The sequence below is a fragment of the Eupeodes corollae genome, chromosome 2 (assembly GCF_945859685.1).
Source record: "Eupeodes corollae chromosome 2, idEupCoro1.1, whole genome shotgun sequence".
Taxonomy (NCBI): Eukaryota; Metazoa; Arthropoda; class Insecta; order Diptera; family Syrphidae; genus Eupeodes; species Eupeodes corollae.
The window spans coordinates 150383119-150399675 of NC_079148.1; the positions used below are offsets into that span (position 1 = coordinate 150383119).

The following is a 16557-nucleotide window of genomic DNA, read 5'->3' on the forward strand; positions in this document are numbered from 1 at the left end:
ACTTAGCCTGCATCTATAAAGCGCATCTCAGCTAAAAATAGCCAAGCCTAGGATAACCCTTTTTTCATGTTTCACTCCCTCTCTATATCTTTTTACTAAGCCGTGTTCACTGTATATTTGCTTTTGCATTTAGTGGTTAACATTGACGTTAGTTTAAAAAGAAAAAAACCCACAGAAAGAAACCATAAAACAAAAGAGTGTTCACCCATTGCCGTCGGCAATGTGACGCCTTAAATTTAAAAATTGCCCAACAAAATTGAGAAAAAAAGCCTACCTTACCAATGACGACGACGTCGGACGCAGGAACAACAAAACACAACAAGGTAGGTCTTACCAAAGGGAGAGGCAGATGATTCAGTACTTGACACTGAGTGTGTGGGCGGTGGAACTTACGGCAACAGAGTCATGCAACCAGCACAACCAACGAGTTACAACAACAATACTACAATACCGACGACGAGCGATGACGGACGCGACGGACGAAACGGACGTTTATGCCAAGGCAAGGACATTCCAAAAAGAGAGAAGAACGAATATAACGTCCAATGTCCGTTGGGGCTTAATTTTTTGTCGCTGTCGTCTTCGTTTTGAGACAAAGAAAAAGACTCAAACAATAAAACATTGACACGGCACATTATCAACACTGCAGAGACAAAAGTAAGGAAAATACACAAAAAGAAACAAAAGGATTAATAAACTGATGAAAGCTTCATGTCTTTTGAATTATTCGCCTGACGTATGTCAGAATTCTGACACAACAACTCTCGAGTGTCGTATTGAATGCCAATCGACTGCATTTTAAGCAGCGTTTTGTGTTCGACTGCACGAGGGTAATACAGTTCAGTGCAGTGCAGTTTGGTGGCGATGTCGGTGTTGTTGTCGGTGTGCTGGTGCAATTCGAATTCGATGCTATTTTCGTAACAAAACTCATCGTCCTATTTAGCAATTTTCACTGCATTGCTGATTATGAGGGTGTGATTGCATGTCAGGGCAGCAGGCAGAAACACCAGTGAAACACCAGCGTCAGCGGCATAAGTGAGGGCTGTTTTTGCTGTTGCACGAGCCGAGTCTACATATAGGAGTGATGATTGAATGAACAATAGGGATCCGTGCAGCATGTATCATAAATGCAATGTAATTAAGCTCGATGGTGTTCTGCTGGTGGTGTTCCACATAGGTTTTGGATTACCACTTGACCTAATTAGAGAAAATATTATGTACTGCTGGCCGTGTTTTTATGAACTTGTTGAAGCCATTACCATACTAACAACAACAACACCACCATCATCATCTTTTTCATCCCCATCAACATCATCATCGAAATCGTCCTTCGTCTCGGTAGGTTGATGTTTAACAACAACAAATTTGTAAATGGGAGGGTTAATCAATTTAAAATTTAAATATAGGGAGGGTAAAATGCAATTAAGTTAAGTAGATTTTAAACTTTCTTTATACATTTAGTAAAATCGAAGAAGACTCGAGAAAAGATATAGCGCTTGAGTTATTTGAGTTGAAATTTGAATATACTCATCAATTATAGGGCTGTAATCTGTAAGGTTAGTTATTAGATATCAAGGCTTTCTTGGTAATTTAATTTTTGAATACATCAAAGAAACAGTTTTCATTGATTTTTATCGGGAGTTGTAGATAGTGTACATTTTTGGAGTTCTTTAGTGTCAATTTAAAGGTTAATTGATATACTTTGAAATCTTAAAGACGTAATCTTTTAAGAACTCAGTATAATTTTTGAACCGTATCTTCTTGTATTTTAAATAATTATATTTCTATAACAACGAAAGACAGAAATCTAGAATGGCAAATTCTCGAACAGAACTGTTTCTTCAAGATTAAGCGAAACATAGCATTAAATGTAGTCAAGGAATTTATCTTCACAGCTGAACAGAAACATATAAATAAATAAAACCCTTCGAACATAAGAAAATATTGAATTTTATGATTAAGAATTTAAAAACTCTAAGCAAACAAAACTACAAGTACGATTTGTAAGCAAGGGTTTTTGAGTACTTACAAAATCAGTTTTCTTTTTTTTTGTTCACTTTTTTGAACCTTTAAGAATTTTGTCACTTAAAGACCAAACCAAGGAAAAGCGATGGGGCTAAAGTTTGTCCAAAAAGTTGATAGATAAATGAATTGAAATATTTAAATTTTCGAGATTTGTTTTTAAGATTTTTGTATTCCGAAAATTTGCGTGCTAGATTTTTTAGCAGCTTTCACTTCTATAGCTTTCATCGTTCGACATTTGATAAATTAAAACAATGACATTACAAAAATAGGAACGATACACGCTATAAAAACTCATAGGAATAATTAGAATTTACCACAAAATTGTAAACAAATTTCCAACTGGCAAGTTTTTGGTCTCATTTTTTGAACATTTTCACGGTTTCTTTTTGAAACGTTGTTGTTCTTAAAAAATGTCCAATGTTCAAAACACCAAATGGCTGAAAAGTATAAAAAATTTGAACTAAAAACTGTAATTCTTTAACCCATTTACAACTTTTTCACGAAGCATATTAAATTGGACTCAAGACAAAAATTAGTCAAAATTCTAAATCAGATAAAAGTTGATGTGATTGTTTTTTTTTTCAATAGTAAAAGATGTTTACATAGTTTTAAAACTTGCAATACAAATAATGCTTTTCAAAGGGGTTAATGGACTCAATTTGAATCTGACTTCAAAATCCGTGATAGTTTTTGATATTTATTTTAAATGTTTTTAGTATTTCATTAAATTTGTAGGCTCATCATTAGTTTTAAGTTTTCAACTGCCCAATAAACTTTAAGAAATTCTGAACCACATGCATAAGTATGTAAAAACGGTTTCAATATTTAAAAGTAAAAACAGTTTCGAAATGATTTTTGTTTTTGTAAAAAATTCGGTCCTTAAAACAAGGCTATTACAGCAAGTTTTGGAGTACTGTACATAACTTCTTCATTATTTTTGAGTTTCGTGACTATTTTTGCAAGTTTATTAAATCGAACCAACTTAACATTACAAAAAAAAATGTTCGTTGTTTAAGAAATGTTTCATTTATTGGTGTTTTCTTTATAAAAGTGTTTTTAATAAGCGATAAATAATGTATATTGGAAAGATATAAGAATGATGTTAAAATGAGTATTTTTAAAATCTAAGTAGACAATTAAAAGCGAAACTCGGATTGAAACCGTATTGTTCAAAACCCTGAAACAATAATTTTCAAAACTTCAGATTGTTTTGTATTGTTTTTATTGTTGGGCAACGTTTTTTTAACATTTATGTACTTCCAATAAGAGGTTTATTTTGATAGTAACATTTTTGACAGCTGTCACTTTCAACATAACAGATTAATAATTCCCCATTACTAAAAATGAAACGACACAAGCTTCAAAAAACTCAATCCAATTTATAAAAATCAAAACAAAAATGTTGAAAACTTAGCAATCGAATATTTAGCAAATTTGAAATAATTGCTCTAACTTTTTGAAAAATGTTCACTTTTTCGAGGTATTATTGTTTAAGATCTGACTTTTTTTGTCCAACAAGACAAAGAGCAAAAAAGTGTTGAAAAATCTGAACTGAAAATTTCAACGGAAATTTACTTAAACCTTCTCACTACTAACTTTTTAAGAAGCAAACAAAATTAGAACCAAGACAAAAATTGAAAAATAAAATAGTAAAATATATCGACACAGTTTTGTAACTGACAATAAAATTATATTTAATTTTTATTTGATGACCTTAATTCGAATCTGATTCCAAAGTCACTCTATTACGTAAGGCTTCTGAAATATCAACCATTAAAGTCAGAAAAAAACACACTTATAAAAAGTTTTTTTTTTTTAATTTCTGAACTTCAGGTTAAATATTTGTAGTTTTTCAAAGACTTTTTGAAATCAGTATTAGGTGTTAGCTTTCAACTGTTCCACATAAACTTTTAAGAAACACTGATGAATCATTTATGTTAAAACGTTTTTCAATAGAAAAAGTTAAAACGGCTTAATACTGTTTGTTGCTTTTGTAACAATTCGGTTCTTTGAACAAGCCTATCACATCGTGTTTTTGAAATATATTGAAAAGATACAAGAAATAATGTTAAAAGTGAGCACATAGAATTTCGGAATCGTAATCTGCACTTAAAATTAACTTATCATAAAACGAATTTTCAAGACTATGAATGCATTATATTCAAGATTTCTCAAATATTTAAAAAAAAATTGTTAATAAATTAAATAATAAGTAATGAGAATTTTATTTATAATGATTGAAGTTTTATCTAGATGATAAAGATTCTTAGGTTTCAAATTTCCCAAACAATTTATTGTTAAGAAAGATGTTATGTTTTACCTCAGACTAAAAAACACGTTTTTTTAGAAAATTTTAGAAGACCAAAAAAACGGGGATACGATTATTAAAATTAGGAAAATGATAGATAAATAAATGACTTTTTTCATTCTCTGATTTGCATTTATAGCAGTTATATTCACTTAGGGACTTTTCATACTCATGGGAAAGGATTACATAAACACACAATAATTTTTCCTCTAATTTTTAAAAAAAATTACACTTGGTGACTTTATCTCCAAGCAGACGATATACAGTACTGTGCAAAAATTTTGCAACCATCACCGCCAATTAAAATCGAACATTCGTGTTCCAATCAAATTATTTGTATTACTCTAGACTTTTTTATGTGTCACCTAATTGTTCATAATGTTAAAACACTGATCCATTGGCAAATTCCACAAATGCACTGCTTTTACAAAAACAATAATGATTTCAGCTGTAAAAAACATTTGCAATTAGTGGCCAATTCTCTTTTCATCTCATTTTGATAACGTTTAATCTGATTTATTTTGAGGTTGGTAAATTTATACGTGTAGCTTGATATGTTTAGTTAGTTTTAGCCGGGACTTTGATCGATAAAACGGTTTTTTTAGATAAATTCTTTTTAAATTGAAATTTTTTTTTTTTAAATGGCGGGAAAAAACATTATAAAAATAAAACCCAGAAATTTGAGTGCTTTAAAAAAAGGGACATCACAAAAAGAAATTTCAAAGAAATATTCCATTCAAAAATCAACTATTTTTAGAATCATCAAAGTAGAAAGATGTTATGCCATCATACAGGAGGAAGGCCTCGAAGCACCTCAGTAAAAGATGATTGAAAAATAACAAATTTCTTCCGAGGAAAATCACGGAATCATCCAGGGAAGCAAACATTGAACCTTAGTTCAATTGACCCATCAACTATTAGACGCACACTGCAGGCCGGATTGCGTTGTTTTCAAACAGCAAAAGAGCCATTTATTTAGAAAAAAAAATGTGAAAGCTTGCTCGGCTTTTCCAAAACCCATCTCAATTGGAGTCAGTCTTATTTTCTGAAGAATCAAAGTTCCAAGATGTGAAATCCAAAATAAACTAATATCCTTTGTAACACCATGCTGCCTTATGCCCATTGGGAAATGGACGTTCCAACACGGCAATTATCCCAAACACAAGTCAAAGTTGACTTCAAATTTTATTGCAGAAAAAAAGATTGAGGTTTTACCATGGCCAGCCAAATTCCCTGACCTTGACCCAATAGAGAACATGTGGGAAATTGTGATGAGAAGAATTTGGAACATTTTTAAGCACAAAAGTGACCTCTTCACTGGAATTCAGAGGCAGTGGAATGACACTCCAAAAACGCTTATTAATAACCCTATAGCTTCAATGCCCATAAGATATACAGCCGTTATAAAAAATAAAAGGTGTGCAATTAAATATTAAATAGTTTGAAATTTAGTTTTAGGATCTAAGCAATTTTACCGACTTTGAAAGTATTTAGTTGTTTATTTTTTGTTTAAGTAAAGAGTGTTAATTTTTTTCCAACAATTATAAAGTAATATCAAAAGAGTTTAGAAAACTAAAGAAAGAATTTTGCTGTTTGATTTTCTAAACAATTTTGTTTGTAAAGACAAATGTTGGAGGTTTTGCACAGTACTGTATTTTAAAAACCCTATTTGATGGAATAATTCTCACAATTCAAGACTCAAAAGTAGTACAACTAAATGCTTTAATTAAATGTTATTTGGTTTGCTAACAATACATGTGTTTTGTTGGCATTCTATAAATAGTACAGTAGAAAATTACCAGGAAAACAAATCGGCAGTAGCCACATTTTTGTATTTAAAAATTGGCACAACTGAAAAAAAGACCTGTCAGAATAATAATAAAAAAAAAAGAAATAGAAGAAAGTTTTGTGAAAATCAAAATTTTAAATAAACTTCAGAAAAAAAACTAACTAGTAGTACCCGTGGCATGATGGTTAATGCGTTAGACTTTCATGCCAGAGATCTTGGGTTCAATTCCTGCCTGAGGCATCTAAAGTTTTTCTCACGGGACCGCCTGTTGCGAGGAATTGACAAATTCTTCAAGAGTAGTTCTTGTCATGAAAAGTGCTTTCTCAAATAAGCCGTTCGGCTTAAAAACTGTAGGTCCCCTCCATCCCTGAAAACCATTACTCGCACACAGGAATGGTTGAGAGTTGTAAGTCAGTAGGCCTTAGTTCTCAACGGACTGTTACGCCATCTAATTTATTTGTAAAAAAAAACTATAAAATGTACAATTTTCAATAAGAAATGGTAAAAAACACATCTGGAAATTGAGATTCTATAAAAAAGAAAGGGGTTTATTCGTAGACTACTACATTAACACGTGGTGTTGATGCGAGCTTAAAGTTCGCTTCAATTCTTTATATACCTAAATCGAGTTGAAATGAGCTTGATTTGACTGGATTCCGGTAGGGGATCGAATTCGGGTCAAAATTTTGTAGAAAAACCTGTGTGCAGGAGTTGGTTTCACATATAATGCATAATGATTTTAGATTATGGCTTCCAGCTAATTTGAATTTATAAAAAAAATTGTTTTTAACATTTCCAAAAATTTTGAGAAAAATCGAACTGACAGTTTTTTTACAAAAAATATAACCCAAAATAAAAAACAATACTAAAACTTGGTAAAAATTTATTTTCGACTCAGATAGCGTTTCAAAAATAAAAAATATTGTCTTTAAACTTTTTTTATTTCACATAAAATATTTCTTCGATATTCACTCGTTTTATTGTTTCATAAAAATCCAACAGTCCGGTTTTTCATAAAAAAATAAAATCTACAAAAGTAGTACGCAAATTTGGTAGAAATTGATTTTCAGTTCTTGATATCTTTCGAATTAATTTCATTTATCCAATTTGTAAAAATTTAATGAAATGCTACTAAAATTGGTAAAAATTCGTTTTCGACTAAAAATCTATTTACCAAAGCAAGATTTTCTAACTTAAATATTTCTTTATATAAAAGTATTGTTGGTAATTTTAATTTTTTTAAGAATAGTTCAACTGCCAACTTTTTTAACCCAACACGAAAACTTACAAACTCTTAAGAGCCTTGCACGTATTTACGATTTTACGTATTTCAAAAAGTCAATTTCAAACAAAAACACATTTTAATTAAAAGAAACCAATTCACACTTATGTTGGGATAATAAAATTTGCATTTTCTTCTCTACAATAAGACAATTCTGTAAAAACAATTTGGTAGTAACGAATTGTAGTGTGTTTGCTACGAACTGTCAAACTCTATTCGCGTTCCACATACCATCCACACAGCAACGAATAAATTGTTCGCGCTCAACTTAACCTCAAAATTATACCACTCTTGTTTTGTCTGTTGAAATGGTAATTATAAATTGACAATTCGTCGCTGTCTGCGAATAGAAATAAAGCTCATGTGAAAGAAAAGTCAAAATATGCAAACATCCACAGTTCGCAGTTCGTAGCTCATGTGCAAGATACTTTAGGCAAGACAAATCGACAAACGGGATGGGAATTTACCAGTGTGGGTCGCGTCTTAACCTCTTTTCTTTTTTATTGTTTTCTCTTGCAAAACAAGCTCAGTTTGTCCATTTTCATTAACAAAACTAAATAATAACAACAGTAACAAATTGATTTGTTCCCTAATTGAAAACACATGATTCCAAATGCACAACTACTCAACGAACACAGCCATCGAGATACAAATGCAATATCAATCGTATCAACATTTGAAAACGAAATCACATATTAAGATCTATTCGAGACTCGTATAAATGTCAAAAACCCATCCGTAGTAAGATTCTACTTTAATCTTTATCGGCAGTATTCAAACTTGGGATATTGTTTTTGATATTCGTGTAAGATCCTACTATACTATTCGTAAATTTTCCAACAAAACACGGGTATAATGTAATTGAAAATACGCAATAGTTTCAAGCTTCAAAGCCTGTGGTCTTTAAATTAGCTAAACTCTCTTTCTTAAATACGACTCTATGTCAGTGATATAATCATACCATTACACTTCCTACTCATGCAGAAGTTTGGACTTTTATAATCACGTATTATAACGAAAATAAATATTTCAATATTGACTTAAAAATGTGTTTTGAAAATTAGAAGAAACCATATTTTTTACATTTTCTCAGAATTGTTTCCAAACATATTAAACCATAAATAAAAATTACCTTATTAATGGTGCTAAAAAGACTGTTTATTTTTTCCTTTATACAAATAAACAACTTTAACCATTCATTTCCTAAAAAAAACTATTAAATACAAATATTTACCCTTATCAAATTGAAAATTCCATAACACCATACAAAAAAAACTAAAACGACAACTGATAAAAAATCCCACAACAAATAAACAATATATTTCACAAAAGTTTGCAAATAAAAAAAACATAACCCAGAACCACCATCAATTTTATTGCTTTTGTTTAAACCTTAGCAACCTCATTTTTACAACTAAGTATGGCAACTTAATTGGCATGATTTCAATAAAAGTTTAGTTTAACATAAATCATTTACGAGTAATTAACTTATGTATGCAATCAGTTACCTGCATCTTAAAATAAATAAATACAAAAAATAGCAGACAAAAATATATAAAATAAAATATACAGAAGCTGACAGTGTCTCGACTCTGGGAAGTCTGAATTTAAAGACAACAAAATATAAAACCTATCCTAATTTGGTAAGTCTGTCTGGACTGGAACTACCTAGATGTCGAACCATCAGACGACATTGAAAATAATAAATAAACTTAAATAAGGCGATATTGCTCAACTCAACTTAACTCAAAAGTCGTATACCTATCTTGTTCCATTTAAACACATTTTTAACCAACAACAAGTAAGCAGTCTTTTTTCTTATATTCTCAAACCCTTGAAAGAGTTCATCAAATAAGTCGGTATAATTTTTGTTTGTGTTTTGTACTTACAAGGCAATGCCGATGATGATGATGGTAAAGAATGACAACAACAACAACAAAATTTAATTAAAGCGGCTACAATGTCCAAAAATGGTTCTGATAATGTAGGCCGTCGCGGCGCGGCTCTTCCGTATATTACTCAAAGACACTTCACAAAAATTAGCTTTTTTTATTTATTATTTATTTGTTTTATTATTTAAACACTTATAACTCAAACAAAGATTACTAGAGAAAAGAAAACCAATAAAGATAAAAAAATTAATTTCAAACAAAAACCGCTGAGTAAAGAAAATAACGCAAAACCACGGCGGCAGAGGTGACGGAGCGAAGGCGACGACGACGCACGATGGAGACGTGATTACATACAGTGGCGGCGCAATTACATGAAAACCAAAACAACCGGTAAAAATATTTCTTTGACAATTTACGCGATTCGGTTGGTTGGAGACGGGGATGAGGGGTGGGGGGTCTTATACTATTTTTCTACTTTTCTTCCGTGTTGGTTTTTTATTAATTTTTCTTTTTTTTGGTTAATAATTTCATAGAAAGAAAATAACTCATAATTATTTTCATGTCTTTTGTACGAGAGTTTAATGATTTTATTATGAATCATTAAATAATCTTTGAGTTCATGACATCAAAAGAAAAAATCAATAAAAAAGACAAAAAAGAAATAAACAAAAACCCGGACAAGTAATTCGCTCCAAGAATTGGATCAAACCAAAAACAAAAACCGATCGTGATCAATTGCAATTCACCAGAACACCGGTACCCATACTTGGCCTCAATCGAATCAAAACAAAAAAAAAGATATCAAAAAACGTATCGAATTTTCCAAACCTAAATTGAATTGTATCCACTTAACCCGGAACCAAATAAAAACCGACCAACAAAGTGATTCAAAGTGATCAACACTTTTCTTTTTCTTGTTGAATTGTTTGGAAAAATTCCACTCAACACGATCAACGATCAACGAAGCTACCGCGACAGCTTTGACAATAAAACTAAGCGAAACTTAATTAAATTAATTCGAAGAAAAAACAACACAAAAATATTCAAAACCGTTGAAAATTTATAATTGTCACCGCAACAAAATCTAAATTGTTGCCGTGAGTAACTGTTTTTTTACATATAAATTACGAGGAATATGATCGTGATGTTGCTAAACAATAATAAACCAACGATCGTCAACTTATCGTAACCGATTCAATTTCAATACTGAACTAAAATTAAACAGTAAAAACAGCGAAAGAGGGTTTCATTTCAATTTACACAGATTTGAGTTTCCTTTCATGTTTTCCATCGTGTATTATTTTATGGTGGACGTGGAGCAGCTGGAGGTCTGGAGGAGACTTCGAGAGTCAGAGTGGAATTGAGAATGTTTTGGAGTTGGAGTTGGAGCAAATTCTGGTTTATTTCATTTTATGGATCTTTTGGGCCTTTTTGGTCTTTTGGGGGGCTCGATCGATATGATGGAGTCTTTTCTTTCTGTCTTATGCCTACTTACTTCGTGCTTCGTTGTGAAATAAAATGATTGGGGCTTTATTAGAGAGAGGTTAAGGCTTAACGTTGATAGTGACTGTGGCTGGAATTGTGGTGTGGAATGGAGTAAAAGAGAAATAAATGAAAAACCTGATGGAGTGATTTTTGCTATAACGATATAACCACGAATGTCGAATAAGGTAAAAATAAGAGCGAAAAGGTAAAAAAGTAAACGAAAGAATCAATAAAGGAGGGAAAGAAAATAAAAACAGAAGAAATAAAAATCAAAACAAACAAAAGAGTAAAGAACTGCAATGAGTAATGATTTACAAACGTGGGGAGAATACACCTCATTGGATTTTTGCTTACCTTTCTTATTGTACCTTTTTTAATTCAGTGATGCCAATTCAATGAAAGAGGCAAAGAAAAAGGAACAAAGAAAAAGGTAGGATTTTTTGGATTTTCTTATTTTTTGGAAAAAATTGGTTTTATGATTATTTATCAAAAACTTAAAAATAGGGAAACCAACATTTGTCCTCTTGTCTAATAAATTTGATACAGTAGTTCACTAATGGTTCATTAAACGTGAATAACATGGTTTTAGGGAATTGTTAATTTTGAGTTAAGAAACTTTCGACGGATAACTTCAACTTGCATATTGTTAGAAGTTACTTTTAAATTGGGTGGCGCAACAGTCCGTTTGAGAACTAGGGCCTAGTGACTTACAACTGTCAACCATTTTTGTGTGCGAGTAATTGCAGGAATAGAGGGGACCTACAGTTTATATGCCGAATCCGAACGGCTAATTTGAGAAAGCACTTTTTTATGACAAGAGTTACTCTTGGAAAATTTGTCAATTTCTCGCAAGAGGTTTGAAGTTATTTAGGTATATGAAAACTTTGTTTTTTCAAAAAAAATATAATTTCCAATTTTTGTCAGGGCACTAGTGTGAAGTTATCTGCATAAAAGGACGAGAGCTAGTCTAAGCTCTATGAGCAGAAGAGGCGAGAGGAACACCGACTTCTCAGAAGGAAAAAGAGAGGGTATGAGAAGCGTGCGGTCGAAGATGTTGAGAGGCTTAAAAGCAGGAATGAAGTTCGAAAGTTTTATGAACAGTTCAAACGAAATCCACAGGTACATAAACCTAGAACCGAAGGCTGCAAAGACGAAAGTAGAAACATCATAGTGGAACCGCAGTCAATGCTGAGGATATAGAAGGACCACTTCTGTAGACTGTATAACGGCGAAAACGAACCGAACTGCCAGGCAGGATGATTCATTCAACATAGACGAAGAAAGCCAACAATCCCGTTCTCCCGAAAGACGAGCTGTATGGGTTGTACAGCGACGTAGACTTAGCCAGAAGGGTAAAAGTCCAACGACTAAGATGGCTGGGTCACGTAGAAGGCATGGAAACCAATGCTCAGCCCGGAAAGTCTTCGAATCTACACCCACAGGGCAGCGCAATAGAGAGAGACCGCGGATCAGGTGGCGCGCACAGGTGAAAAGTGAACTCACCAGCTTGCAGCCCAAAACTGAAGACATCTAGCTAGGGTCCGAACTAGATGGAGTAGTTGGTTGGGTGAGGCTATAGTTCTCACAGGACTGTAGCGCCACCTTAAGTAAGTAAGTAAGTGCGAATTCATGAACTTTATATTTCAATCTCTCATTAAAAATGTTAGTTCTAATGGAAATAATAGAAATAACAGCCTTGGAAAACTGGTTTTAAATTTGAATTCCATGCTGTTTCACTGCTCGACATAATGTTCACTGTATTATAAGCAAAACAATATATTTTTAAAGAATTAAGTGGTTTAAATTGAAATCTGGACTAAAAATTTGTCTATTAAATCAGGTTAAGAAAATTCGTCTTTTTAAAAGTGATGACGAAAAAACTGTTTTTAATGCTTACGCACAACATATCGCTTAAAGTTTACATTATTTTAGTACTTTTTTTATTTCTAGACATTATCATTAGTTGGGAATGAGTATTTGTTTATCTCTATATGTCCTGAGAAATCTTGAATTTTAATGTTTTAATTATCTGCTCAAATTTTAAAAACACACGTTTGAAACATTATTTTAAAATGTTTGTTATTTACATATTTTAAAGACTTGATGTTAAATGACAGGTGACATATCGTTGCAAAAAATAAAAATTTTTTACAAACCGTTTTCTTTTTTTTTCTACTAAAAACTATTTTAGCATAAATCGTTCAACTTGTTTTTGAGATTTATGTGAGACAGGTGAAATCTTTCAATTTATGAAACTTTTTCGAAAATTTTATGAATTATTTTAAATATTATAGAGTTTGAAACCATCACTAATTGTGTTGTACTTCAAGAAATCAGATAGTCTCAATAAGTATTATAGTGTTTTTTTTTCAATTTTATAAAGCTATATCAGATAAGGTGATAATTTTGGAGTCAGATTTGAATTAACGCCATTAAAACCCATTTGAAAAGTGCGATCCGAGTGCCAGTGAATATTTGATTTCAGTTTTTTAAAGAAAATGCATAATTAACAATGTTTAAATGTATACTCAAATTAATGAGAATTTTAATAACTCACTGTTTTAACATTTTACTAAAGTTAAAGTCACAAAATGGCTACTTTGGCTACTTGAACAGTTCGCTTAAAAGATTTAGGTTTGTTTGCTATGTTTTTTTTCTCCCGAACAGTCACTGCTTAGACGCGTCCCAATGCAACCATTTTTAAATAAAGTAAGTATTTTACTATTAAGTAAATAAGTTTTTTACTATTATAAAATTGATAGCTAATGAAATGCTTAGCTCTAAATAAAAGTTTGCTTAAAATTTCGAGATTATAATTTCAAAATGATTTGCCTTGTGGTTTTGGAAAAATTGATTTTATATTTGACAATATTCTGGAAGTTCACATCGTAAGTAAATTCGTGCGACCAAGTCGTGCATTTTATTACGATCTATTTTTTCTGAAAATTTATATTTTGCATGCTTTCTAAAAAAAATTCCAGTTTTTTAAGTACAATAAATTATTAAACTTTTTGGGCGACTAATTCTTTTTCCGGTCTCATGATAGACATTGAATTAAGCGTTAAATTTGAGGTTTTTTCTTCAATTTTCTATAGCTCCAAGACATTTTATAGTATCAGTGGAAAGTTTTTTTTTCAGAATTTAACACTCCGCAAAAGTTTTTATTTTTGTTTATCCTAAACTCTCATAAGCTGCCACTGAAACGTTTTTATTAATTTCTCTGTACATACCTCGAAAATGGTAGACGCAGAAAAGAAATTCTAACTAATTTTGAAGAAAATTCAATTTTCTACAAAAAAATCCTCAACATTATACCGCTAAGACTTACAGCTTTCGAGATTTCAGTCATTGAAATTTGAGTAGCATGGAATTAAAACACATTTTCGACCCACATTTAAGAAAATACTCTACAACAAATAGTTCCAAAACAAGTGTTCTACTAGGCACCACCCAAAGCTTTGAATAAAGAAATATCGAAAATATTTTTGAATATGGATTTAGTGAATGTCGCAATAACAAACTTTAAAATGAGTATATTTAAAAAAATAAGAGGATAAAATATAAAAGTTTGGTTTTCTTAAATCATGACCAATTTCCAATTGACAATGAAGTTGTTCCCAAACAAATTTTTCTCTCTCAGTGTATTCACCGGAATTGCAAGTTTATTTTTCCACAAAAATAAAAATTACTGATTCTTAGAGAGTAATGCCTCAAGGGAAATGTTCTTTTTCCAGTTTTTAAACATCAAGAATGTTTATAAACAAACAAAAATCAAAAAATATTTCTCCTTGTAAACTTTTGAACGCAAATCAAATCTCCACATGAGCATGTGATAAAATGAAATTAGGTATATAGGTACAACCGTAAAATACCTCTTGTCGGTTACCCATAAAAAGCCAATAACATGCTTATGGAATTTTCTGACACAACATGCATTATGCACATACCATACAGTACACCCTTTATTTATCTTTTGGATTTCAGATATTTCCCATGAGAAAAATTACAAAAATATCCAACAACTTTTACGCATTCGAGTACTCTGAAGTAGTTGAGTATCGAGTGGAAATGTGAAACGTACCAAAGTTACGACTCAATCAACCAATGAACAAAAAAAAATAAAAATAAAAGATTTACACAAAACAAACAAAAACAAATCAACAATTCAACTCGTTGCGGTATTCACTTTTGGAGTGAGGGAAGGGAGTTGGAGGAATATTGAATTTAAAAGAAGGGGGAGATAAAATGTAATCTGAAAACAAGCAACACGTGGAAATGCGGAAAATGTTAACAACTTTGTCAAATGAGTATTGCCAAAGGCAATGAAATTGTAATTAACGTTCTCGTTATCGTAACTAGCTCCCTCTAGACTAGACAGATGAACATACATAAACACACTACATGGACTACACTAAATGAGAAAGAAAGAGAGATGAGATGCAATGCGATGCGATGAGCTAACTGATTGTGACAAGTAAATTCTAATTTCCATTTTATGCATTACACTGATCAATCTTATGTGCATCGTGCTATGAAATTAGACTTCAAGACCGCGCGAGGCTTGCAAATAAAGTATTTTAAAAAATGAACAAAATCAAATCCGTTAACTGATGATGTCTTTTGATTGACTTTGCATTTTATTTTTTACTATTTTCTTCGTCCTCATTTTAATTCACTTCTTCAACTTGAATGGTAGAAAAAGAAGAAGAAGAAAAAAAGAAGAACTCAAAGCCTTGATTCAGAGTCAGTTTTTGTTTGCTTACTTGTTCTTTGGTAACCAAGAAACGATGTGAAATGTGGGGAAAAAAAGAAGAGATGAGTCAGGTCTTCGTCTTCATCTTCTTCTTTTGACTGCAATTTATGAAGTTTGCCGAGAGGTGGGGCATATATCGCTTATGGTATGGTAATAATGTTTAACGTTGTTAAAAGTCTTTTGTAATGTGACAGTTGATTGACTAAGGTCATTTATGAGGTGGAACATCTTAATTTTTCTAGGACGCTCGTTTTATGTCTTAATTTTTTCGCTGTATTGTCTTTTTTATGATGAAGATGATGACGACGATAGTCAATAATGAACAATGAACATTAATCATTTTTTATAATGAAGGGTAGGTATTAGGCAAATAAACATTAAAAACGAATTGAGGGTATGTTGACACTCTTCAACAACAACAAAAAAAAAGGGGTGGGATTTCTTCTTACGATAAATTTGAGGAGAATTGAATGTTCTGGTTCACACTCATCTAAAGTTGTTGTTTGGGCGGCTAAAATGGCAAAAGTAAAATACAATACGAAATTTATTTGTTTTCTTTTTTTTTAATAACTGACAAATAAAAAGTTTGTATTGATTATAAAAAAAAGCAGGGTGCGTTAAAAGAAGTTTAGTAACAGAACTTCATGCTTGACGAATTAAAAGGTGTTCATTTAGTAAAGACAAGTCTAATAAAAATATAGGATTATCAGAGAATTCATCGAAATCCTTCTCAAGACGTTGTGAAAAGATTGCAAAATCCGGCTTTAGTTCGACAAAATATTCAATTTACTCAAAAACTTTTGTTGCATTGAACGAGTTCGGTTAAAAGGCTTTTCTATAGATTTGAAGAAAATACGAGTTTTTTGAAAGAAAGTTTCTGGAAAACATTATTTTTCTTTAAAATTTGTTGCAATGTTTATGCGCTTGGGGTTATAGGAAAATTATACTTAATTGAAATAACCATATTTTGTTATTTTTGTAAAAAGCAGTCGTAAGCTTTGGAGTTTTAGATTTTTATAATTC

General features: G+C 31.5%; 1 protein-coding gene and 1 long non-coding RNA gene across 10 annotated transcripts in view; both read right to left on the minus strand.

Annotated features, from left to right (window-relative positions):
- Positions 1-16557, minus strand: part of LOC129947223 (supervillin) — a 513320-nt gene that overhangs the window by 342843 nt on the left and 153920 nt on the right. Inside the window, exon 1 of one of the 9 annotated variants that reach the window (XM_056057700.1) lies at positions 9294-9415. The exons of the other annotated variants lie outside the window; for them this stretch is intronic. The gene's annotated coding sequence lies outside the window, so the exon portion shown is untranslated. Of the gene's footprint in view, positions 1-9293; positions 9416-16557 lie in introns of those variants that run through there. 9 annotated transcript variants of the gene reach the window in all.
- Positions 9290-10484, minus strand: LOC129947235 (uncharacterized). Its single transcript, XR_008781697.1, has 2 exons — positions 10125-10484; positions 9290-9509 (listed from the first exon to the last, which is right to left on the minus strand). It is a non-coding gene; the product is annotated as an uncharacterized LOC129947235 (long non-coding RNA).